Here is a 25,646-nt window from a genome sequence, read left to right as displayed (position 1 = left end):
GAGATTCCGGCTGGGATTAGGCCTCATTCCACTAGGGCTACTGCCACTTCAACAGCTTTTCTAAGGGGGGTGGCCACTAAGGATATTTTGGAGGCAGCAACTTGGAGTTCAGTGCATACTTTCTCTAAGCATTATCACCTTCCTCTCTATTCTAAGTCTAGGGCTGGTTTTGCCACAGCTATTTTGCAAGGCATGTTGTCAGTTCCTGCTTCCTTATGATTTGCCAGCCTCCCTTACCTCTGCTTTGGGATTCTACCCAATAGTTAGGACTGCAGCAATGTGGAATGAAGAACATAGTACAGTTTTGTACCTACCATAAATGTAGATGTTCGAGGATCCACATTGCTGCCTCCCTCCTTCCTCTGTGTTTAGGGGTGGTTGTGTAGGTGAGGTTATATTCTGTTACTTTTGTATATATTGTACATATTTTTGGTGCAGGTATGTTTGGAGTTTTTGGTTTTGGCCTTATCTTTTCAGGGTCTTCTGACATCTGGGGCAAGAAAAGACTGAGGATATCATGCGCATTAGTACCCTGGCGCACTGGCGTCAGTCTAATGCGCCCTGACATACTTTGGTATTCGGGCCGACTGGACAGCGGACTACCCCAATAGTTAGGACTGCAGCAATGTGGATCCTCGAACATCTACATTTATGGTAGGTACAAAACTGTACTTTTTTCTATAATTCCCGAGTGGGGAATGGTGTCAAAAGCCTTGGCGGGGTCAAGGTAGGCTGTGTGAACTACCTTCCCCTCATGTATGGCCTTGGTGACTGTTTCGAAGTCAACCAGGTTTAGTAGGCATAATCTACCCTTAACAAAGCCAAACTGGGTCGGGTCAAGTGTTTGGTGGTTCCCAATGTCTTTGTTAATGAGTTCCATGATGCACTCCATAGCCTTGCAGACCAGGCTAGTCAGGCTTATGGGGAGATAGTAACCAGGGTCAGTTGTGGCCTCTCCTTTGTGGAGCGTAATAACCGTTGCTGTGCGTTATTCTCTGGGCACGTAGACTGTGGAGAGGCTGAGGTTGAACAGTGTGTTTAGGTGGGGTGTTAGTTCGTTCTGTAGTTCGTGCAAGATGCAGCTTGGGACACCATCTGGCAACATTGACGCTGTGCTTTTGGCTATGGAATTCATTCACCCACTTTAACCTCTTCACTGTTTCATAGAAGAGTAGAAAAACCTAACTATGCAGGAATAGTTCAGCTGTAACAGAGTAAGCCGGCCAGTGTCCATTAAGCAAAATGTGGGGAAGGTTAATGTAGCTTTTTTTTTTTCTTGTACTCCTTTGCATCCTTTCTCTGTTATTCCAAGGCAGTCTGTTATGATTTCTGGACTTTCAAGGCATCTAAGGCTCAGAAAGAGTTGGCAAACACTTCTCATATTTGGGGCAGATACCATTTATTTCAGAAAATCTTTCAGTTTATTATTGGCCCCAGAGCACATTCAGCATATGCAAGTCTTACCTCAACCATGAAGTAAAGAAATTCAGAATACTGATATTTTTGTACCAATATGGATGGATGGAACAGCTTATGTATTGAACGTGTTGCAGACATTTTCTAAAACCTGTGGATAGTGATAAATCTTGCACCACACTGTATTGCAAATTATTTGCAAAGTTTATCTTAACACAGCTTTGTGATATTGGTCAGTTAATATTGTTCCCTACTACATATAAAATTTCTCAAAGGAGACTGTCCTTAATTAAGTTGTAATATTCTCTTCTAACAGTATTTTTCATAGTACTGTACAGTGGTGTAAAGAATACATCCCCAGTTCCACAGCTGTATTGGCAGTGTTCAAATTAAATAAATGAAAACTATGAAAGTGCATTGTTAAACTGAATTAATTGAACTCCCTCATTACTAAGTCACTCTTGTCATAATCAGTGTCTATCCCCTTTTAGCCTAAAATGACCTAAGCTGGTTGGCCAGTGAGTAACATGGCCACATTATTTAGGGTTACAGCTCAGCCAGCTGTCATTGCAGCACAATTTGTACCTTCTCAAAATCATATTAAGAGATGTCAGAAGATTTAATGCAGGCTTTAAATATGGCCATGAATCAAATAAACTAAGGGGAAGTTAGTCTTAATGTATAGTAGATGTACTTTACTGCCTCTGGTAATAGCAAAAAGTTGTCGCACACAAGTAACTTTACACCGGACAACTCATATAAAAGTTATAAGCTTTGGGACACCATGATTTCACTCACCTTAAAGTGAACCCAGTGTTTTTGAAATCTTGCCAACAGTAATTGAAACTTGATCAGGATTATTTTATAAACAAATACACAAGCAAAATATTTTCCAGTATGGGTTAATAGTATCTCTCCAGTAACGACAACCCCATTCTTTGTCTTTATAGTAATGCTGTCACCAGCTAGATGCACATACATATTAGCATATCAAACACATTTGCTGTTTTCCCTTAAAACAAGCCAGCCATTAAATATTTGTATGGTAGAAGTAATTCTTCAAAAATCACTACACCATTCCAGTTCACATAAGTAAATCATGAGTTACGAACATTTTAACACCGAGTAATACATCTTTATGTGAAATAAAATTAAGCAGTGTGTTTCGGAAGGTCAGATATACAAGCAGGTTTAAAAAGTACGCAAAAAGTACAGAACAACTCTCTTAGCTTAGATAACACACAAAAATCTAACAGGTTATCTGGACTTTTGGCTTCCAGTAATTAAAGTGGTATACAGAATTTCTATCCACCTCTGATTATGAAGTCTTAGTTACATTTTCATAATTCCTTCAGCAAATGGAGTCTAGTTTGAACTGTTATGAAGTAGTTTAAAATCCAAAGGTAAGGCAGTTTCTGGCTCTGCACTTGAGTCCACTTCAGTCTTTTCTCTTTGGATTCAGAAGTGGATGGTATTTTATTCTGAAAATGTTTCCCTCTTGGCATGGAAGAAGTTGTCTCCAACAAGCTAGTGTCCAAATAAGGTATTGCATCTAGGTAGTGCAAATGTTTGAACATCTGTGGACTAAAGGGTTTCAGCAGTTTTCCCATCTTTCCACTAAATGCAGTTTTATAGTCCATACAGTTAAATGTTTTCATTCTATGCATTTTAGTGCTGCAGAATTACAACACAGTGTTTATAAAAGAAAGAAAAATGCATTTTCTTCAGCTTAACATAACTTTACATTCACCATAATCTTAAGTGTTCAATTAAGAGGATCACTATTGCTTTAGGTGCTCACACCTTCGTTATATCTCTGTTGTTTGGCTTTCTCACCTGTGCCAGAGTTGTGGCAAATGTAGGTTGTTTTTCCTTGTATAGCTTTGGAAGTTTTTGCATTATTTGGAGTGGGAATTTGACTTGCGACATCAATATAACCATATTTTCCAGTGATTGTGTATTAGTACTGTTCGTGACATATCCATAGTTAGCATCATTTTCTCAGCTCTCTAAATGAGGTTTCACTGTGTTCCAAGCACACTTTGGTGGCATCTTGATTTACAAAAAAAAGAATACGGTTGTATGGGCAGTTATGTTTTATGCGTAGGCTTCTGCTGCTTTATTTTGTATGCAAAGAAGACAGTTTCTACTCTGTTGATGTCTAATTCTTCTTTAAACCAAGTCAGAAGAACTGACTGCTACTGCATGTTAATCCCATGCATTAGGAATGTGACACTATTATTCAGATATCTATAGTTATGGTAACTATCTTCATGCAATTGTATTTGACCTTGACTAAGCTGATAAACCCCCTAAAGATGCCACTGCAAAAGCACTTTATGGTTCTCTCCAATCCTGTCTTTTCTGCAGGTAGGTACTTCCTCCCCTTGACTAAGAACAGACAGAAACAAATCTTAACATTCACATTGCTTGAAAAATGTAATAAACTAACTCTCAGACTTTTAATTTTTTTTAAGGAAATCCCAAGCAACTCCCAAAGTTATGCAACTCTAATTGATTAGCCTTTTATTTTAGCTGGGGCAGACTTCTGCTTCACAATGTAGGGATAGGCAAGCCATGTTTTCACATGACTTGGGTACATGGACTGGGTGCCTTGTAACTTTCCACCTTTCCTTGTATAGACAGTGGGCTAAAAGACAGGAATATCTAGCTGAGTGCTAATATAAATGCCCTATACTTAAATAGCTGCCATTTTTTTTTGTCTCTTTCGGCTTTTCCCGGTTAGAGGTCGCCATAGCGGAACTCCAGTCCGCTAATGATTGGCAGTAGAGTTTTACGTGCTGGCTTGCTGGGCCTAACGCACAACCTTCAATGAAGGAATGCCCTACTCTAACTAATGCAGGTAGATGCAAGAGTTATAAAGAGACCACTGAGTATGTTGTGTCCTGTAGGAATTGAACATAACCTTATGGTTAGTAAGATTGCATTTAGTGTTTGCTGAATCTAGCTTGTTTAATTTCTGTGGTGGCTTTCATACTTACAGGTATACAAAATATTGCTTGCTTTCACTATGTGTATATTAAAATCTTGAGTCCACTGCTGTAGCGATTACATGTGACCAACTTGTTATTCCTGTAATGCTTATCAAAAACCCTAAGAATATAGTTGTCAGCTAATCATTTAGAATTAATAAATGTTGCCAAGATTGCCTTATCAGCTACCACTGTTGATATGTAGTATTTAGAGCAATGCAACTGTCAACGTCTAGAATAAATCAGCTAACTGAAGTGTAATAGTAAATTATATTACCTTTTCCTGTGTAGTAATGCTTCATGGTGCATAGTGTGAAACTTAATTCCAGCACTCCTTAGAAGAAGCATGGTCTTTAACAGAAGTCATCCTACATTGATATCCAGCAGCCATAACCTAAAGGAACTTTGAGATGCTTATACGTCATCCCCATAAAAGTCAGAGTCTGAGCACCTGATACTGAGTAGCATACAGTGTAATCCAATCCTGTTATAGGTAGATGTCACCTAAAGTATTTAATTACTTTTGGTAATAGCTGTATATATATGTAGATTTTATTATCAAACATGTACTCATGCTGCACAAAGTAAATAATTTCTCACAACTGACAAGTCTATCCTGAACAGACCATATAGTTCACTTACTGTTAACTCATCAGTGCATATGCCCAAGATGCAATGCATATAATGCAATAGTAGTTGTTTTGAAAGTAAACAATACCTGGCCAGAAAGTATCAAATTTATCAGCACTCTTAGTATATACAAAAGAAAGCAGCCTTCTATAAGCATATTATTTATCACAGGAAAAAGTAATGTACATTTCATCTGCATTTTAAATTGCCATAAAATCACCTCCACAAATGACAAGATTGCTGGTAACTGAAACAGTTGACCTAACAAGCATGACATTCCCAGTCTAAGAACTTCCATGTACTCTTCCTCCCTAGCTTACTGTGAGAAAAGGTGCTGTACCTGCCCACTGCAAGCACCTGTCCCTAAAAACTGATGTGCAAGACTGCAGAATATTTGTAAGAGTGGGTACCATGTGCTTAAGAAGTTGAGAACAGTAGTATGGCAGATAATAGTAATAGTCAACACTCTTACCCGATGCTTCTTTGTATGTGTGCTGAATCATCACTGACCAAGAGAAAACATGAAACATAGCTTTTCTTAAAAACAAACAAAATCTATACATATATGCTAGCAGTCAGTACCTAGCTGTTATTTTGATATTCCTTCACAGTCAACTACGTAAGTAATGTCCATCTTGGGGTACAGTTACTAATGGCCAGTGTCATAACATACGGGGATAAAGCCCTAACTAAGCCCCAGGCGATCCAAGTTTGATTAGTAGCTTGGGTATCTTGGGCACTGGCAGGGAGGGATGTGTTTGCCAATCCCAGGGAGTGAGTATGTTTAGGCGTTCCCTGCAGAAAAGCATAGTCCATAGAGGAGAGTAGCTTTCTGATATAACAGGCGAAGGCAGGAGAAGGGAGGGATAGCAAGGGGCAAGTCATAAATGAAAAAGTCCCCTGATGGAAGTAATCAACTACACAACCCCCCCCCCCCAGGACATTGTTACATTTCACAGCCCCAACTTTAGAACAGTGATAGTCCAAAAGCAGTAAGAGAGACTGATAGACCCAGCAGCTGACAGGGGCACTGGAGTAATGAAGCAAAAGGGGAACAGAAAAATAGCAGTACACCTACTACCAAAAATAAGGAAAATATAAATGGGGAACTTTTGTTGCTTATTTGCAGATGCATACATAAACCTTTGCCCTATTAAGCCTTGCCTAATAGCTGTTTAGCTGTCAGTCACGCCATATCTGTAGCGTGGGCTATAAGATACATGCTGCCTAAAATAAGGAATGCATTTTAGATCACTGTTACATGCTCAGAATATAATTCACGGTGCAATTAATGTCTGCTAGGGCTTTCACCTCCCCATCCCACCTGGCCAGGTCAATCTCCCACCTGGACATCAGAGTGTTGATGGCATAAGAGGGGTGTCAATCATCTTAAGTTTCACAATACTGTACACCCAAGCATTGTGTTGTGTGCACTTTTTTTTTTCTTGCTTCCAACCATCCACCTTTCTGTTATGAGTTATCCCAATTCCTTCCCTCCAAGTGACAGACTTGGTTACTGACCTGGTTGAGACCAGCAGAAAAGCAGCTAACCATCAGCCTTAACTGCAGCCCTTTGTTCATTGAATGGCTTGTCATTCCCATGCTGTGATACATCCTGTCTGGCAAGTAAAAGACCCACAGGAGAAGTCCAGTATCACTGTCAGCCATCCGTTGCAGTTTTAAAGCTCACTGAGTGGTTCACCACTCCCCCATCACTGCTGCCATCCTGGTCAGTCCACGCTCTTGTAGAGAAGCCCTTAATAATATAAATAGCTGGGCGTTTCTTGTAAGGCCCTAATCCCAGCCCCCTGTTGGTTGATAAGAGCACTCACAGTACTGAAAATCCTTATACTACTACCCCATGCTTGTGCCAGCTTCCACCTACATGATAGTGATGGATAGCATCACTAGCTTGGGATGATGTAGCATTTCCCTGGCCCTACCCATTATTGTTGCCATGCACAATGGTGACTAGCCACACAAAACTACACCCCCACCCCAATTGGCGAATCAGTGATGGCCTCTTACTCCCATCTTCCATGTCTGGCTCTTCTATCATCCAAGTGCATACAGTGGATATAAAAAGTGTACACGCCCCTGTTAAAATGCCCGGTTTTTGTCATATAAAAAAATGAGACCGCAATAAATCATTTCAAAACTTTTCCCACCTTTAATGTGACCTATAACCTGAACAGTTAAATTGAAAAAAACAAATCCTGTTAGGGGAAAAATATAAAAAATAAAAAACGTACAATAAGTTGGTTGCATAAGTGTGCACACCCTAATACTTTGTTGATGCTGTGACAACTGTGCCCTGGCCCAGCAATCAAGGACCCTCAGTCCTCACCACCTTCTCATAGATGAGGAAAGGATAACTAATGCACACAGTAAAGTACAATTTCCCTTAAGTGCACACAGAGATCACAGTCAGTCTGAGGCTGGTTGTTCCCTTGCTCACCAGGTCCCCAATAAGACTCGCCACTGGCACAGCTATAGGGTACAGGTCTCAGCCTAACTGGACAAGCTAAAAACCTCCAGTACCCTCTCTGTCCAACCAGTGCTTCATGTCCCTGCCAAGTAGCTGACACAGCAAACACACACTTTGACGCAAGTATTTGTACAACTTCACAGACACTCCTGAGAAAGGCTGAGACAGATTCTCCAACTGTGCCCCTTTACCCAGACTATACAGTAGTAATTACTGCCACGACCCAGTTAATATCAGCTACTAAAAGGCCCTTAAAAGGTTGTCCAATTACTGTGCAATATTAATATCCAATGGTAGTATGACTAACAGTCAAGGCTTACTTTAGAGTAAAACTTTAGATACAAAGAGGCATCCCCACGGAGTGAATGTTTCCGTAGTGTAAAACTGTGGCTGTGATGTTCTTCATCTCACATTGCTGCAGTCCTTACACTTGGGTAGTCCGCTGTCCTCGGTCGGCCCGAATATCAAAGTATTAGGCTGACGTCGGTCAAGGCGCTTAAGACTGACATCAGAACGTCAGGGTACAAATGCGCATGACCGACGTCATATCCTCAGTCTTTTTTGCCGCATGGTCCGATGCAGAAGCAGCGTTGCAAGTGCCGTTCGGCATTCTGAAATTTTTCAATTGAGTTTCAGACCGAGTCAAAGTTGGCTAAGTACCCGTTAGAATATTTTAGTTTTTCTTGCCTCAGTGGTTTACGGATGTCAGAAAAAGTGAATAACTGTATTTCTTGTGGGAAGCAGATACCGCATAGGGATTATCATACTTTGTGTATTCCTTGTTTGGGGCCTGAGCACGGCGTTGTTGGGTGTCGCTTTTGTGCTAGGTTCAATAAAGCGCACTATTAGCGAAGGTTAGATTGTGCCAGGTTGGTCTTGAAGCGGTGCAATTATAATATGCCGTCGGATCCTCCGGCCGCTTCTTCAAGAAGCGCAAAGACAAAGCAGCTAAACCCAGGCAAGAAGAGTCGTCCGTGCGGACGCCGGTTCTTTACAGGCGTCAGTGGAACCGGTGGTTCCGCCGGAGGCTTCTCTGGAGTCCCAGGGGGAGACTTTGATATTGCAGGATGTGGCCTCTCAGGAGGCAGGTCAGGCTGAAGGGGCTTCTCAGGTTACTGTACTCCCCTCCCTTCCTAGGGTGGTTAGGCCCTCTCCTTCTGTTTCCAAGGCTTCTCCCAGAGGCAGGCCAGGTTTAGCTTCTGTTGGTGTCACTTCTAGTTCTACAGGATCTGTGCCCAAAAAGCACATGCTTAAAATGGCAGAAGATTTAATTACTTTGATTAGAGGTTCTTTGCCCCCTCCTGATAAGAGGCCTAGGGTGGAACCAGAGTTGGGGAGTTTTGAGCAGGCTTGGATGTTTCAGAGTCTTGGCTGAAGACTTGCAGGAGTACTCTCCTTATTCTGATTCTGATGCAGATGATTACTCCTTCTGCTTCTCCTCCAGAGGATTTTTCTTTTTCAGAGACTCTTCATTCCATGAGGGAACATTTTAAGTGGGAAGGTCAGGACTTCTCTGATTCCAGGAAAAGGCTTAGGAATTTTGCTTTTACCCCAGCATAGGCCTTTGGCTATACCACCTGTTCTGGATGTTGTGGAGGATGTGTTTGCAGAGGCTTCACTTAATCCTGATTCTTTGCCTCCTGCTCCTGTTAAACCGGATAGGTATTACAGGGTGCCTGAGGCTCATAAATATCTTTATAAGAGTCCTAGCGGACCCAGAAACTGTTAGTCAGGGACCTAAGGGTGTCAAGGCCTCTGTTGTAAAAATCCGGTTCCTCCAGATAAAGAGGCCAGAGCTTTGGATAGATGGGGAAAGAAAGTCTATACTTCTTCCACCTTAGCTATGAGGGCTTTGAATTGCCAGTTTCACATGTTGAAATATCAAAACTATCTTCTTTCTCAATTGAAGTCTAAGGTAGATGCTCTGGCGGAAGGCATTGAGTGTAAAGAATTACAAGATTTGGTACATGTCTCGGAACAGGTGGGTAAGCATTCTTTACAATGTGGTTTTGATGCTGTACAGGCCTCGTCTAGGGTGGCTGCCACTGGTTCAGTTCTTCGCAGGCACGCCTGGCTGAGGATCAGAATTTATCTGACCATGTTAAGACAAGGATTTTGGATGCTCCTTTACAGTCTGATGTGTTGTTTGGTTCACCTGTGGAGTCAGTCTTGAAGAAAATGGAGGACAAGGCTAAGTCTATGCAGGCTGTTAAAGATTTTTTGCAAGTTCAGCCTCCAGTTTAGTAGAAATTGGCCTGCTAAGGGGTGGACGTATCCTTCTTATGATTCTCAGTCTAGGGGTAGATCTAGGCGTGGTAGGGGCAGAGCTCAGAGTTCCTTCAGACCTAGAGCGGGAGTTCACCTGCACAGTCTTGGTGAAGGCAGGGGCCAGTCCTTTCGTAAACAGGCCCAATGACCTACCTTTTCAGCTGCCAGATTCTTCTTGCCTGGCAGCACCTTTGGGAGGAAGGTTGGCACTCTTCAAGGAAAATTGGAGTTTGATTACTCAAGACAGATGGGTATTGGATATCATACACCACGGTTACAAGTTTTATTTCCATACCTTGCCTCCTTTCAAAGGCATGCCAGACGTTCCTCCTCAGCAAAGACTAGAGGCTCACAAACAAATTTCTCTGCTACTTCAAATAGGGGCCATACAACCGGTCCCTCTACCAGAAGTGGGCCTAGGATTTTATTCTCGCCTGTTCCTAGTACCAAAGAAGGGAACACGTGGAGACCAATTTTGGATTTATCTATCCTCAACACATATCTGGACATTCCCAAGTTCAAAATGTTGGCGTTACAACAGCTTTTGCCTCTGCTGGGCAAAGATCACTGGATGGTGACTCTGGATCTCAAGGAGGCTTACCTTCATGTTCCTATCAGGCTCAGTTGCAGGAAGTATCTGCGTTTCGGGCTGGGACTTCTCATTATCAGTTCTCTGCATTGCCCTTTGGCTTATCTACTGCGCCCAGAGTGTTCACGAAAGTTCTGGCTCCAGTGATAGCTTTCTTCAGGCTAAGAGGAATACAGATCTATCCTTATTTGGATGATTGCCTGATTCTGGCCCAAGAAAGGACGAACTTCTTCATCATTTACAGTATGTGATAGCAGTGCTAAGATGCCTGGGGTATTCTGTGAGCGAAATAAAGTCCAGTCTAGTACCCTCTCAGGACATGTGCTTTCTGGGTGTGAGACTGAATACAGCGTCCCAGATGGCCTTTTGACCCCGGACAAACAAAAGAATCTTTCTCTTTACTTCCATCAATTGTCTCATCAGTCCAGGCTGACTGCAAGGACAGTCCTTCAAGCCTTGGGGTTCATGGCATCTTGTATTCTGGTGCTTCCCAATGCCAAACTGCATATGAGGAAGCTACAATGGTATCTCAAAATGTATGGACACAGCACTGCCAAGATATGGACACTGTCATTCAGATAATACCTTGCATTCAAAAGGAGTTTTTGTGGTGGGCTCAGGAATGTCACCTAAACAAGGGACTCTCTGTGACCCGACCAGAGGCGAGTCAGATTCTAACGACAGATGCCTCAGACAAAGCTTGGGAGCTCATCTAAATGGAAAGTGGGTACAAGACACGTGGCCTGCCAGACTTCAACATCTACATATCAACTTGAAGGAGATGTTAGCAGTCCAATTTGCATTAATAGCTTTCAAGGATTTACTTCTTCCAGGGCAGGTGTTGGTTCTAACAGACAACACAACTGTCATGTGGTACATCAACAAGCAAGGGGAACGCATTCTTATCCTCTATGCAGACAAGCAATGATTTTGTGGGAGACTGCTCTCAGTTTACAGCTGAATCTTCAGGCAAGGTTTCTGCGGAGCACAGAACTCCTTAGCAGATGTATTGAGCAGACAAATTATGGATCCCCACAGTGGAAATTGGATCCTCATGTATTTCAGAAATTGACAGTGTTATGGGGAACTCCAGACATAGATCTGTTCGCTTCTCCACTAAACTACCAGCTGCCAAAGTTTTGCACAAAAAGGTTTCATCCCACAGCTTGGAAAGTGGATGCTCTTTCATTCAGGTGGAGCAATCTTCATGTGTATGCCTTTCCACCTCTGCCTCTCCTCCCAAAGGTACTCCTGAAGGTCAGACAGGACAAGCCAAAGATGATTTTAATAGCTCCAGATTGGCCTCGACAGCACTGGTACCCATTACTGAGAAGTCTGATGCAGGAGCCTCCATGGCCTTTGCCTTGATTCCACACCTGCTGTCTCAGGAGAACAGTCATTTACTCAATGTCAAACTTCACTCTCTACATCTAACAGCCTGGCATATTCTGTTTTAAACCCTGGAGGGTCTCAGCTTCCACAGCAAGTTTTGAATGTTATTTTGGAGGCCAGAAGGCCTAGTACAAGGAAAGTGTACGCAGATAAATGGAAGAGATTTTTATTTTGGAGTACAGCAAAGGAATTTGATGTTTCTAAGCCTAATTTAAGTGTGGCCCTTCAATATCTTACTGAGTTACTGGACAAAGGTTTGTCCTTCTCTTCTATTAAGGTTCATGCTGCAGCAATTTCTGCTCACTATGACTGTGACCCACCATTGTTTTCTCATCCTTTGTTTAAGCAATTCCTTAGAGGGGCAAAGAATATAAGACCCCCGTAGAGCTCCTACCCCTGCTTGGGATCTCAATTTTGTGTTGGAGAAACTCACTCTACAACCTTTTGAGCCTGCAGCTACTGCCGAGTTGAAATATTTGTCATGGAAGACTGCTTTTTTGTTGGCCATTACCTCTGCGAGAAGGGTTTCTGAATTACAGGCCCTTATGGCGGTTGAGCCTTTCTTAATTTTCCATAAGGATAGGGTATCTTTGCGTACTAATCCTTCCTTTATGCCTAAAGTGGTTTCTAGTGTGGCTTTAAACCAAACTATTCATTTGCCTACTTTTTATGCAAACCCCCAAAATAAAGGGGAAAAGATTTTGCACACTTTGGATTTACACAGGCAGTTGCGATATTATTTGAGCAGAACTAAAGGGTTCAGGCAGTCTCAGCAGTTATTTGTTTCTTTTGCTTTGGGTTCTCAGGGCAAGCCTGTGTCAAAACAAACTATTTCTAAGTGGATTGGGTTTTGTATTGCTTTCTGTTATTCCCATCATGGTAAGGTGATTCCAGCTGGGATTAGGCCTCATTCCACTAGGGCTACTGCCACTTCTACAGCTTTATTAAGGGGGGTGGCAACTAAAGATATTTTGGAGGCAGCTACTTGGAGTTCAGTGCATACTTTCTCTAAGCATTACCACCTTCCACTTTACTCTAAATCTAGGGCTGGTTTGCCACTGCAATTTTACAGGGCATTTTGGCAGCTCCTAATGCTTTATAGTTTTGCCATCCTCCCTTACCTCTGCTTTGGGATTCTACCCAAGTGTAAGGACTGCAGCAATGTGAGATGAAGAACATAGTACAGTTTTGTACCTACCATAAATGTAGATGTTCGAAGATCCACATTGCTGCAGTCAATCCCTCCCTCCTTCCCCTCTGTAGTTAGAGGTGGTTGTGTGGTTTGGGTTGTAAAAATTGTGGATATTGTATATATTGTACATATGATTAGTGCTAGGGTGGTTGGTTGTATTTTGCTGTCTTTTGGTTTTGACCTTTCTTTTTAGGGTCTTCTGACATCTGGGGCAAGAAAAGACTGAGGATATGACGTCGGTCATGCGCATTTGTACCCTGACGTTCTGATGTCAGTCTTAAGCGCCTTGACCGACGTCAACCTAATACTTTGATATTCGGGCCGACCGAGGACAGCGGACTACCCAAGTGTAAGGACTGCAGCAATGTGGATCTTCGAACATCTACATTTATGGTAGGTACAAAACTGTACTTTTTGTTCCTGTGGATGTACTTCAAACCATCTTTTGTCTTACTTTAGAGTAGCCTATTACAATAACCTCTATAAATAGGCAATTTACTCTAGAGCTTATCTCTACACAAAGCAGCCACAGGTAGAAGGTTTTAAAAATGTTTAATAATAAATAATTAAAACACAAGACAAAACTAATACACCACAGAGATATCTAAGAGTTCAGAGATCACACAGAAACTTAAAATAATACAGTAGGACAGGTTTGATTTCAAAGAAAAATACCTAATCAATCTTTACTAGCTTTAACTATTCCCACAAGAAATCACAGTGCTAAAACTTACATGTGAGCATAAGGCAGAGTGCTGATAAGCTGGATGTCCAAAGTCAAAAATGCTTCCAGTGTCTTGTGAGAAAGTGTTTAAACATTACTAACAAACGTAATTTTTAACACTTAAGTTTTCCCAGGCAAACAAACTGCATTATTTAGCAATCTAACACCTACACAGAAACTTACAACAATGCAAGGCATTTCACATGTATATTCTAACAGAAACTAGAGCAATAAAGTACCTTCCACATCTAAATTCTAGTCATAAACTTTAGCCTTAAAACAGTGGGCAAGAAACCTTCATCCAGCCACACTGGAGCAGAATTGTAAAACATTAAAGAGATTCATAAGCTCTTTTCAACTTAAAAAGACACATTTGAAATACTTGGCTTGGTTTTCCTTACAGCAGATGGCAATGTTGCAACAATCTTGAAGTTCACATTTTACAGTGTTTTCTTACATTTAAAAACACAAGCCTGTAGTTTACATTTATTTATACAGTTGATAGAATTGTGTATTAAATTCTATGCGACTAGGCTGGCAGCCTTCACTCATCTCTCCTCAATCGTCACCCCCCCCGGGGAACTCAAGCAAGTTTTTCAAGTGCCCCTTGAGAAATATCGCTTGAGTGTGTCAGGTCTATCTGGGTGTACCTCACCCCATTCCCTGTCTTGAGAGCCCATCAGCATTGGCATTGCTACTCACACTGCGGTGCTGCACTGACATATATGCTTGCAACCCCAGACTCCATCTTAGCAACTTGGCATTTTGCTGACTGGCTCTGTTTAACCATGTTAAAGGGTTGTGATCTGTCATCATAGTGAATTTTCTTCCATACAGATAAGGCTGAAGTTTTTGTAATGCCCACACTATGGCTAGACATTCCTTTTCTACCGCTGCATAGCATTCCTCCCTGGGTTGGAGCCTACGACTGAGATAAACCACTGGGTACTCTTCTCCCTCTGAAGAAATCTGGCTAAGTACAGCCCCCACCCCATAGTTTGAAGCATCCACCTGCACAACAAAGTCTTTGCTGTAGTCTGGACTGGCTAACACAGGGGTCCTCCCAAAGCTTCCTTAAGGTTCTGAAATGCCTGCTCGCACGTTTAGGTCCACACTACCTTATCTGGCCTGCTCTTCCTTGTCAGGTCTGTGAGGGGACCAGCTATGGTACTATAATTGGGAAAAAACTTTCTGTAGTACCTTGCTGTCCCCAAGAATGCTCTCACCTGCTTTTTGGTAACAGGTGCAAGCTATACCTGAATAACTTCCACTTTGGCAGGTTCTGGCTTTATCTTACCACTCCCCACTCTACGTCCTAGGTAGGAGACCTCTGCCATACCCACCTGACATTTGCTCGGCTTAATGGTCAACCCTGCCCTCTGTAGTCTGCCCAGCACCTCCCTGACATGCTGAGGGTGCTCTTGCCAGGAATGGCTGTAGATAGCTATATCATCCATGTAAGCAAGGGCAAATCCTCCTGCTCCTACTAAGTTATGATCTACCAGCCTCTGGAAAGTCGCTGGGGCATTCTTCACCCCAAGGGGCATCTTTGTGAATTCATACAAGCCAAAAGGAGTCACAAAGGCTGACTTCTCTCTAGCACTGGGAGTCAAGGGCACCTGCCAGTAACCCTTGGTAAGATCGATGGTTGAAAGATACGTAGCCCCACCCAGCTGCTCTAGGGCCTCATCTGTCCTAGGCATGGGGTAAGCATCTGCCTCTGTGTGACTATTTAATTTCCTGTAATCCACACAGAACCTGGTGCTGCCATCCGTTTTTGGCACCACCACTGGCGAGGCCCAGGGACTGTTGGACTCTTGAATCACCCCTAGTTCCAACATCTCCTGTACTGCCTCCCTCAGAGTCTGTTTGACTCTGTCAGGCACCCTATAAGGGGCCTGCCTGATAGGCCTTTGGGTCCTGTATCCACCTGGTTTCCCAGTGAACATGCCCCCAAACTCCTGCAACACTGCTCGGATTTCTCGAACCTGAGTAGGAGATAGCTGCTGGGACATTGCTACCCCTTCCGCTGAGGTGTCAGACCGAGCTTCACTCAGATCAGTCACAAGATCTCTCTCAGACTCCTCCTGCGATCCACTGCAAATGCTCAGCACAAGGGCCTCCCTATCATGGTAAGGTTTCATCATGTTAAAATGGTACAGTTTGTGCCCCTGCCATCTGCCTAGCACTTCCACCATGTAGTTAACATCACTTACTTTTCTTGCCACCTTGTAGGGTCCCTCCCAAGCTGATTGCAGCTTGTTGTGTCTGATGGGAATGAGAACCATCACCTGCTGCCCCACAGCATACTTTCTAGCTGGAGCATTCCTGTCATACCACACCTTTTTCTGTTGGGCTTCTGCCAGGTTCTCCTGGGCCAGGCCCATGAGTTCCCTGAGTCTTGTCCTGAGATTCAGGACATATGCAACAACAGACTCCTTGTGAGACTCACACTCACCTTCCCACTCATCTCAAATTAAATCTAGAGGTCCCCTCACCCTATGCCCATGCAGCAGTTCAAAGGGTGAAAAACCTGTGGATTCCTGGGGAACCTCTCAGTAAACAAACAGATGGGGCAAATATTTGTCCCACTGTCTCTTAACCTGACGTGCAAATGGCGTAGCATGGACTTGATTTTAGAGTTTAACCTCTCAACAATACCATTAGTCTGGGGATGGTAGGGGGTGGTCTTCATGTGCTTCACCCTACAGGACTTCCACAGACAAGCCAGCAGGTCTGACATAAAATTGCCACCTCTGTCCGACAGTATTTTCTTTGGGAAACCTACCCTGCTGAAAATCTCTAGCAAAGCATTTGCCACCTTCTCTGCCTCAATGGAGGACAAAGCCACTGCCTCAGGGTATCGTGTAGCATAATCTACAATCACTAGGATATACTTTTTCCCTGTGAAACTTGGGGTACTCAGACGACCCACAATATCCATAGCTACCCTCTGAAATGGCTCCTCAATCACAGGCAAAGGCATCAAAAGAGCTCTCACCTTGTCTCCTGCCTTGCCTATCTTTTGGCACTGCTCACCGGTCCTGCAGTACCCTGTTACATCTCTGGAAATTCCAGGTCAATAGAAGTTTTGTATAATACACCCCTTTGTACATTTTATGCCCATATGACCTGCAAGGGGAATGTCATGGGCTATGGCTAGAAGTGCCAGACGGTAAGCTCTAGGCACTACCAACTGCTGTACTCTCTCACCTTCTAGCCCTCCCTCAGGGGTCCACTCTCTGTACAGTAACCCTTTGTTCCAGTATACAGAGTCCCCCTTCCCTTGAGAATCTGGTGCCTCCCTAGCTACCTGCCTCAAGCCTTGCAATGTAGGGCCTGAGAGCTGAGCCTGTCTCAAGTCTCTTCTTGTAACCCTTCCCAGCTCCCCTTCCACAGGAGGTCTGGCATCCTCTGACAGCGGTGCCTCACTGTCAGCCTGGATACTACTACTCACTTCTACCTGTGCAGTTACCCTGTCCAAGGGAACATCAGTACCCACAAGCAGCTGTGTCTCACATTCAGTCTCACTGCTACAGCGTAGCTCACTCCCTGAAGTATCCACCTCAGCAGTCCTGGCTGCAAGTATGCAGTCTGTCTGGGTCCCCCCCAGGCTACCAGACCCACATGCTTGTCTCCTAGCCTCACTGCATGTAACTGCATAAGTACATTGTACTGCCTCATCCAAATCCTTCCCTCTCAGGACATCTGCAGGATGGTAGTTCCATACCCCTGTTGTCTCGAGACAACCCACTGTTGGCATTTTGTCTTTCCCACTTGGCTCCCGTAACTTTGGTTCCCCACCTTGCCTCTGTGGACATCTGTATGCCATATGGCCCCACTGGTTGCATTCAAAACATTCAACCCTAGCTCCTGGATGTGTACCTGGACTAGTGGCTTCCCCTGCTACTAGTGGATTCTGTTGGGGCAGTCTGTGCTGCCCACCATGGGTTCCTTTAGTCCCATGAGCAGTACTGGGGGGTCCCTTTCTTGTGCAGGGCTGCCCTGCTTGCTAGGTATAGGTCTCCCTTCTTCGTCATCTCCTCTGAAGTAGCACACTGTCTGTCAGCTAACCAGATCCTCATGTTCTCAGGCAAAGTGCTAAGGGCTTACCTTACCAAAAGGTCTGCCAGCCCTTCAGAAGTGGTGACCTGACATCCACTCACCCAGCTATGAAAATAAGTGCTCAGTTCAGCAACATATTCACATACATTTACATCTGCTTTGCGTCTATGCTCACAAAACGTCTTCCTATACATTTCAGGTGTTGGCTTAAAACATTCTAATAAATGTCTTTTTACAGCAGCATAATCAAAACAGTCAGTGTCATACATTTTTGCTAAATAAGTTACAGCTTTACCATGGAGTAAGGGGGTCAGGAACCGTACCCAGAGCCCTTGGTGAACTTCATACTGTTTACATACCTGCTCAAACATATGAATGAAGCTATCAAGATTATCCCCCTCTTTAAAATGTGGAAGAAATGTACTGACCTTTTGTGCTTCTGGGGTCTGGTTACTCCTTTCCCCGTTACCTCCATGACTCTGGCGAAGAGTCAGCATTTCCCTGTCATGCTTTCTCTGCCATTCATTTTCTCGGCTGCTTATAGTTCCATACGCCTGGCCTCCAGCTCAAGTCCCTTTAGCTGCAGCTGGATTTTTAAGTCCACTGCAGAAAGGTTGAGCTGTCCATTCTCCTAGGATATTGAATCTCCACTGTCAGTCTGATTGTCCTCCAGGCTGCTGTTTTCTGATGCAGCTGTAACCAAGGCTGCAATCAGGTCTGCTTTAGTCAGGTTTCCATGCACCAGTCCCCTAGCCTGGCACATCTCCCCCTGCTCAGCCTGACTAACACTAAGCTAACAAAGAAATAAAACAATTGTGATCTGAACTCTGAGTATACACTGCTTCGCTGTTTTAGAGTACAAAACACCATCAGAAATCACTGTACATAAGCTACAGGAATTCGTTCTACCCACACCATACAAGCCAATTAGTGTGAAGGTAGATCCCACCACTGCCACGACTTATGACGACCGTGCCCTGGCCCAGCAATCAAGGAGCCTCAATCCTCACCACTAACACCAGGGAGGTCGTCTCATAGAAGAGGAAAGGATAACTAATACACACACAGTAAAGTGCAATTTCCCTTAGGTGCACACAGAGATCACAGTCCGTCTGGAGCTGGTTGCTCCCTTCTTGGTTTTCCTTACAGCAGATGGCAATGTTGCAACAATGTTGACGTTCACATTTTACAGTGTTTTCTTACATTTAAAAACACAAGCCTGTATTTTACATTTATTTATACAGTTGATAGAATTATACATCAAATTCTATGTGACTAGGCTGGCAGCCTTCGCCCATCTCTCCCCAATCATCACAGAAGCACCTTTTGATTTAATTACAGCATTCAGTCTCCTTGGGTAGTAGTCTTTCAGCATGGCACGTCTTGACTTGGCAATATTTGCCCACTCTTCCTTGCAAAAGCACTCCAAATCTGTCAGATTGTGAGGGCATCTCTTTTGCACAGGCCTTTTCAGGTCACCACACAGATTTTCTACTGGATTTAGGTCTGGGCTCTGGCTGGGCCATTCGAAAACTTTCTTCTGGTGAAGCCATTCTTTTGTTGATTTGGATGTATGCTTAGGGTCATTGTTTTGAAAGGTGAAATTCCTCGTCATCTTCAGCTTTCTAGCAGATGCCTGAAGGTTTTGGGCCAAAAGGTACTGGTATTGGGAACTGCTGATAATTCCCTCCACCTTGACTAAAGCCCCAGTTCCAGCTGAAGAAAAGCAACCCCAAAGCATGATACTGCCACCACCATGCTTCACCATGGGGATGGTGTTCTTTTGGTGATGCAAAGTGTTTTTGTGCCAAACGTACCTTTTGGAATTGTCACCATAAAGTTCAACCTTGGTCTTGTCAGACCATAACACATTTTCCCACATGATTTTGGGAGTCTTGATGTATTGTTTTGCAAATTTTAGCTGGGTCTGGATGTTTTTCTGTGTAAGAAAAGGCTTTCATCTTGCAATCCCACCCCATAGTCCAGACATATGGAGAATACGGAAGATTGTTGTCACATGTAGTACACAACTAGTACTTGCCAGAAATTCCTGCAGCTCCCTCAGTGTTGCTGTAGGTCTCTTGGCAGCCTCCCTCGTCTTTCATCAATTTTGGAGGGACGTCCAGTTCTTTGCAATGTCACTGTTGTACAGTGAGATCCCTTTGATGCTCTGTAAGCTGTCTGTGAACCATGGCTTTTGCTGTAGCAGGCAACTGAGTAAATGTCAGGAAAATCCTGCTAGGACAGCTGAATTTTATTTGGGGTTCATCAGACTCTCATTAATTGATGGCAGGTGTATACTCAAAGACTGAATGCTGTAATTAAATCAAAAGGTGCTTCAACAAAGTATTAGTTTAAGGGTGTGCACACTTCCAGCTTATTGTTAATTTTCTATTTTTTATATTTTTTACCCAACAAATGTGTTTGTTTTTCAATTGAATTTTACAGGTTATAGATCATATTAAAGGTGGGAAAAGTTCTGAAATTATTTATTGTGGTCTCAATTTTTTATATCACAAAAACCTGGCATGTTAAAAGGGGTGTGTACACTTTTTATGTCCACTATTATACATGGACCTTCTGGGTCATAGTCAGGGCTTCAGCCTTCAAGACCAAATAGCTGGGCTTCTCCCAAACTGTTTTATGCCAGAAATGTTGTCAACAAACTCCAAACAAGATAAGATTTAAAAGGAGCTGGACATATTATAATATAAATAGAATTTCCTCTGAAAGATAAGAATGTATCACTGTACTGTAGTGAAGTTACTTGGCTGGTTAGAACAGGATAAGCACCTATTTATGACTTACTTGAAGAATGCCAGTGCTTTCTATTCTTAACTAAACTGTACCTGATACTGCTGCCCTTAGATTTTCCAGTCAGCCATTTTACATCACTATGGCAACCCTTCATTCAATTTCATAATCTCCAAGTTAAGGAAAAGCCTTCCACATACAATCAGATGTACTTGAGACAAAATTCCAGAAAGTTCTTAAAACGAATTGGATCTGTTAACTACTCTGATGGAATAACCTAACCGAAGCACATCACTAATGTACACGATTCCACTTACACTTACCATATTTGTGCAGCCGTGTTTTGGATACTGTATGCAAAACTGGATGTCCAGCAAGGGCTTCCAGTATAGCCATGGTTATAATCAGACTGTACTCTCTGTATGCATAGTAACTACCTAGTGTTTGAGTTTGACTTCTAGAAACACAGACTGCTGTATTGTCAATTTGCAGTCATCATTTCTTCCCTTCAAGGGATGGAAGGATTGCATTCCAACAGGATCTGGAGCTTCAAGATTCTCAACTGCCAGTAGGCATTAAACTGGTTTACTTAAGCTACGAAACTGTGAACCTGTTGATGGGTTAAGTTGTTTTGTTATGGAGAAAACCTACTCATAAACCTTAGCATACTTTAATAGAAAGCTACTGTAAGTCTGACTCGTCCTGTGTATGAACGAATGGGTACTTAGTAATTGTATGGAAATGGTTTTAAGAGGCACAACATTTTGAGGTTATTTTTTCACACCCACATATTGACAAAACTGTAGTACTTTGACAAGGAAACTTCAAAGGATGTACTGTAGCACCTACACTGATTTTCTTTTTTAAAATCAATAGAGATTAATCTTCCAGAGTTGCAAGACTCTGTAGATGCTGTTTTTTTTTTAACATCTTTATTAAATCATCATATTTTGATTTGCAAAATGGTTTGCATACATTTATTGGAAACAAACCATAATAACAGTTTCCATTATTGTACAGTGTACATGTTTTCTTTTTAACAATTATCATTCACTCCAGCTTTTCATAAACCATCATTACCAAGTCAGAGCACTGCCTTTTGGACTCACCGTGGCTCCCAGGGTGTTTACCAAATGCATGTCAGTAGTGGCAGCTCACCTGAGACTGCAGGAATTCCAGGTGTTTCCATACATAAGTGATTGGCTCCTGACGACACTAGCAAGGCATCAACTGGAGTTGGAAATTCAGTACCTGTTGCGTACCTTCAGTCAGCTGGGGATCACAATAAATTTGGCAAAGTCAAATATGACATCTCCGCAGACAATAGAGTTCGTAGGAATGCAACTGAACATAGTCACACAGGTAGCAAACCTACCATTGAACTGGTCTCAGAGTTGACACACGCTGCAAGTTCTACTGGATATGCCCACTCCACCAGCAAGATTTATTCTAAGAGCTCTAGGTTCCATGTCGCCTGCCATACTTCTAGTGCGAGTGGCAATGTTCCTTATGCGAGTACTTCAGTGGACAGTAAGCGGTCCTGTGGTCCATCTTGTATCATCCCTTAACTGCTCATATCAAACTGACTTCAATCTGCAGATGGCATGTTCAATGGTGGATGTTATCAGATGATCTCCATCTAGGCAGACCCTTTTCCCTCCCACCACCATTGGTCACAGTGACCATGAATGCTTCCTTATTGGGGTGGAAGGGGCATTTCTAGGGAAGATTGGTCCAAGACATGTGGTCCATCTTGGAGACCAAATTGCACATCAGCCTTCTGACGATGAGAGTAGTCCTTCTGATGTTGCAAGCCTTTCAAGACTGCCTACTTCTGGGAACGATAACAGTTCATATAGACATTTCAGTAGTCTGGTATATCAGCAAGCAGGGGGAACTCGCCCTTATCCGTTATGCAGAGAGGCCATGAGTGTGTGGGAATTGGCAATCTCCTTGAACTGCTTTCTGATTGCAATGCACATTCCCGGGGACACCAATGTTCTTGCCAGCAGACTCAGCCGATCCGTTCAGAGTCCACACAAGTGTTCCCTGAATCAGTCAATAGTAAAACAGATGTTTCGCCAGTGGGGCTAACCTTGCTGTGACCTTTTTGCCTCCCCCTTGAACACCAAATGCAGCAAGTACTTTGCTCTGATCACCCCAGCTGGGGAACCACCCAGGGATGTTCTAACACAGGATTGGGCCTCCGGGTCTCCTGTATGCCTATCCTCCAATTCCATTCATACTGAACGTTCTACAGAAAGCCACCAGGTTCAAGAGCACTCCAGTCCTTATATCCCACTTCTGGCCTCGTCCGGTATGGTTCCCCTTCCTGAGGTTTCACACCAGATATCCACCATGGATACTGGATCCCAGACCTGATCTCATCTCTCACCTGTCCAAACACCAGCCCCCTCCAATCTAAGATCACGGAGACTAATTGCTTGGTTTGTACACTTCTAGTGATTTTCAGAAAGTCCAGGGTAGCCTCCCCTGTCCAGGACATCATTCTTGCTTCTCAAAAACCTTCTACTAAAAGGTTTACTATAGTAAATGGAAAAGATTTTCAGTGTGGGCACGAAATCAGAACATTGACCCTTTCTCATCTCCCATTTCAGCTGTTCTACTTTTCCTAAGTTCCCTTTTTCAGAAGAGATCCACTTTTTCTACGATTAAATTAGAGTTGGCAGTCATTGCTAACTTTCATGTCCTGGATAATTCACGTTCACTAGCTTCCATCTCAGCATCTAGGTTATGCAAGGCCATATATTTCTTCTTAGGCCACCTGTTAAAGATCCTTCTCCTCCTTGGGATTTCAATCTGATCCTACAAGATGTCCTAGTCCCATGTTGGAATATTCATAACATGAGGGAGATCCCTGCCTAGGTGACCTGAACATCTGGCCAGTATACCAAGGACTTGAGCTCTGCAAGGTATATGCGACATTGCACATAGAACAGCCGCGCATCGGCCATAAAAGTGACGTACATTAAGACAGAGCATCTCTGAGGATGAATCCTTCTTTTATGCCCAAAGTGGCCATGGAGGCGAATATAAACCAGTCCATTCACCTTCCCGTTTTCTTTCCTAATTATTCCAACAAGGGAGAATATATGCTTCACCTCCTTGACGTTCATAGACCGTTATGGTTCTGCCTGCACAGGACAAGGAGACATAAAATCTGAATAGCTATTCATCTCCTTTTTTCCCAGTCATTTAGGCCAAGCAGTGTTCAAAGTATCTCTAGCGAAGTGGATCACTAATTGCATTTCCACCATTTACTCCTTGAAAGGACTGCAGTTGCCCCATCCACTGAAGGCCCAGTTTACTAGTTCAGATTCTACTTCTTCGACCTTTGCGGCTAGAACCTCTGTTGATGACATCTTTGCTGCGGCAATCTAATCCAAGTCATGTACCTTTGTTTCGCATTATAAATTGAGTATAGTTTCCAGAAATAGAGCATCCTTCGGCTCCGTGGTGGTCCGACATATCCTTCCATAGGTACCACCCAGGGAAATTATGTAACTGGGGGACTCTGACCCACTGATGAGGAAGAATGAAATGGGTAACAGATTTAGGAGTTATTTATTTATCATAACTTGGTATCTGTGTTATCATATTTCATTCTTCCTCACATCCCACCCAACCTTCTCACATCCAGGAAGTCTGGAGGTATCTAGAAGAGTCTCTCTGTCTTGAACTCCAGTTAAGGGTATTATTGTTATTGCTCATATTTGTTATCGCCATACCTTTCTTTCGCCTTTTACTGAGGCAGTAAACTCAATCTGAGGAGTTAGAGGAGATGCAGTGCATTATGGGACTGGGAGGAGCTCAAGATTATTAGCATTTGTCTTTTGGAACGGCCAGTTTGGAACCAATATCGGATGCAAGGACCCAGTGGTGAGGAAGAATACTAGACTAGTGGTCTCTTTTTTTCAGGGAAGATCCAAAGTAGTATTTATACTGCCAGGGCATCAAGGAACTTCCTTACTGTTTTTGATGGGTGTCTTGGGACCTTTTATATCCGCCTGAACTAGCAATTGTTGGCTGTTGGTGCAGAGGTTAAGGCTGTGAGCTTTAATTCCTGTGGTACAGAGTTTGATTCCTTCAGCCCTCATTTACCAACCATGTGACCTTGAGCAAGTCACTCAACCAGCCATTGCTCCTGGGTCACCCCTGAAAAGCGACTATGTCCAGTGGGCCTGTCTGGTTAACAAGTACAGTTACTATTACCACCAAGTAAAGCAGATGGGACTTTGCTTTAAAGTCTCATTCGGTGGACAATACTCCATTATGTAGCCCCCCCCCTCGCAATACTGCAATCTGGTTTCCGCAGTCTTATCTACCTGGTGTGGGAAAAGAACCCACATCTCCTTGTATTAAAGGCGAGTCTGCTGTGTGTTGCGCCACTGGCAGTGACTTTAGAACAAAAGTAGAAGAAGAGTAAATGTATTATTTGCATACATTATCTAAAACTGTATTTGAGCATCTTAGTCCTTTATATTTAATAAATTAAAAAATGTTAGTCTGTGTCATTTTTTTGTTAATCAGAGCTCATATTTTCCTTTGTCAACCTCAAGTTTACTTTGATGAGCAGTAGCTTTAAAAAGAATGCATCTAGGTGTTTTAAATGAGGTTTGGGGCATCAAGTCCAAAGGCGTGTTCAAGACGTCAGTTACTGAAGTAACACAGTGGGAACTGTGGCTGAAGCGTGGTCTGGACCTGTCACAAAGGTAACCAACAAACTTGCTGGTGGATAGCAGTTTGTCATGTAAAATTCTGTGAAGTAGAAATGTTGCAGAAAGGTTGCTGTTGTGGGTAAAACATGAGAGTAGGGCAGAATTTATTCTTAAGGAAACTAGGTGATATGAGCTGGATTTTAAGGATGCTGACTATAAACTTGTTACTAATAAAGGTCTGAGTTCAATGAAGATTTCTTGAATGGTCTTTAGTATAGTGTCTGAAGAAGCACCATCTTGCAGAATGAGCAGACCATCTGTGTATAATGGTACTGAAGATAAGGAAACCAAAATAAATTGTAAAAAGTGACAACAGTAGGATTCTGAAAATTGTCTAGGTGTCTGAATTAGAACCACAACAATTAACCCTGATTACACAGCCCTGTAGGAAAGATG

General features: G+C 43.0%; 1 protein-coding gene across 1 annotated transcript in view; it reads left to right on the top strand.

The window, feature by feature from the left end:
• Nucleotides 1-25,646, top strand: part of SNX16 (sorting nexin 16) — a 696,777-nt gene that overhangs the window by 663,301 nt on the left and 7,830 nt on the right. The window lies entirely within an intron of this gene.

The sequence above is a fragment of the Protopterus annectens genome, chromosome 12.part0 (genome assembly GCF_019279795.1).
Source record: "Protopterus annectens isolate FY-2018-M chromosome 12.part0, PAN1.0, whole genome shotgun sequence".
In the NCBI taxonomy this organism is placed as follows: Eukaryota; Metazoa; Chordata; order Ceratodontiformes; family Protopteridae; genus Protopterus; species Protopterus annectens.
Note: the sequence above shows the minus strand (reverse complement) of the source record. Positions and strands in the feature narration are given on the sequence as shown.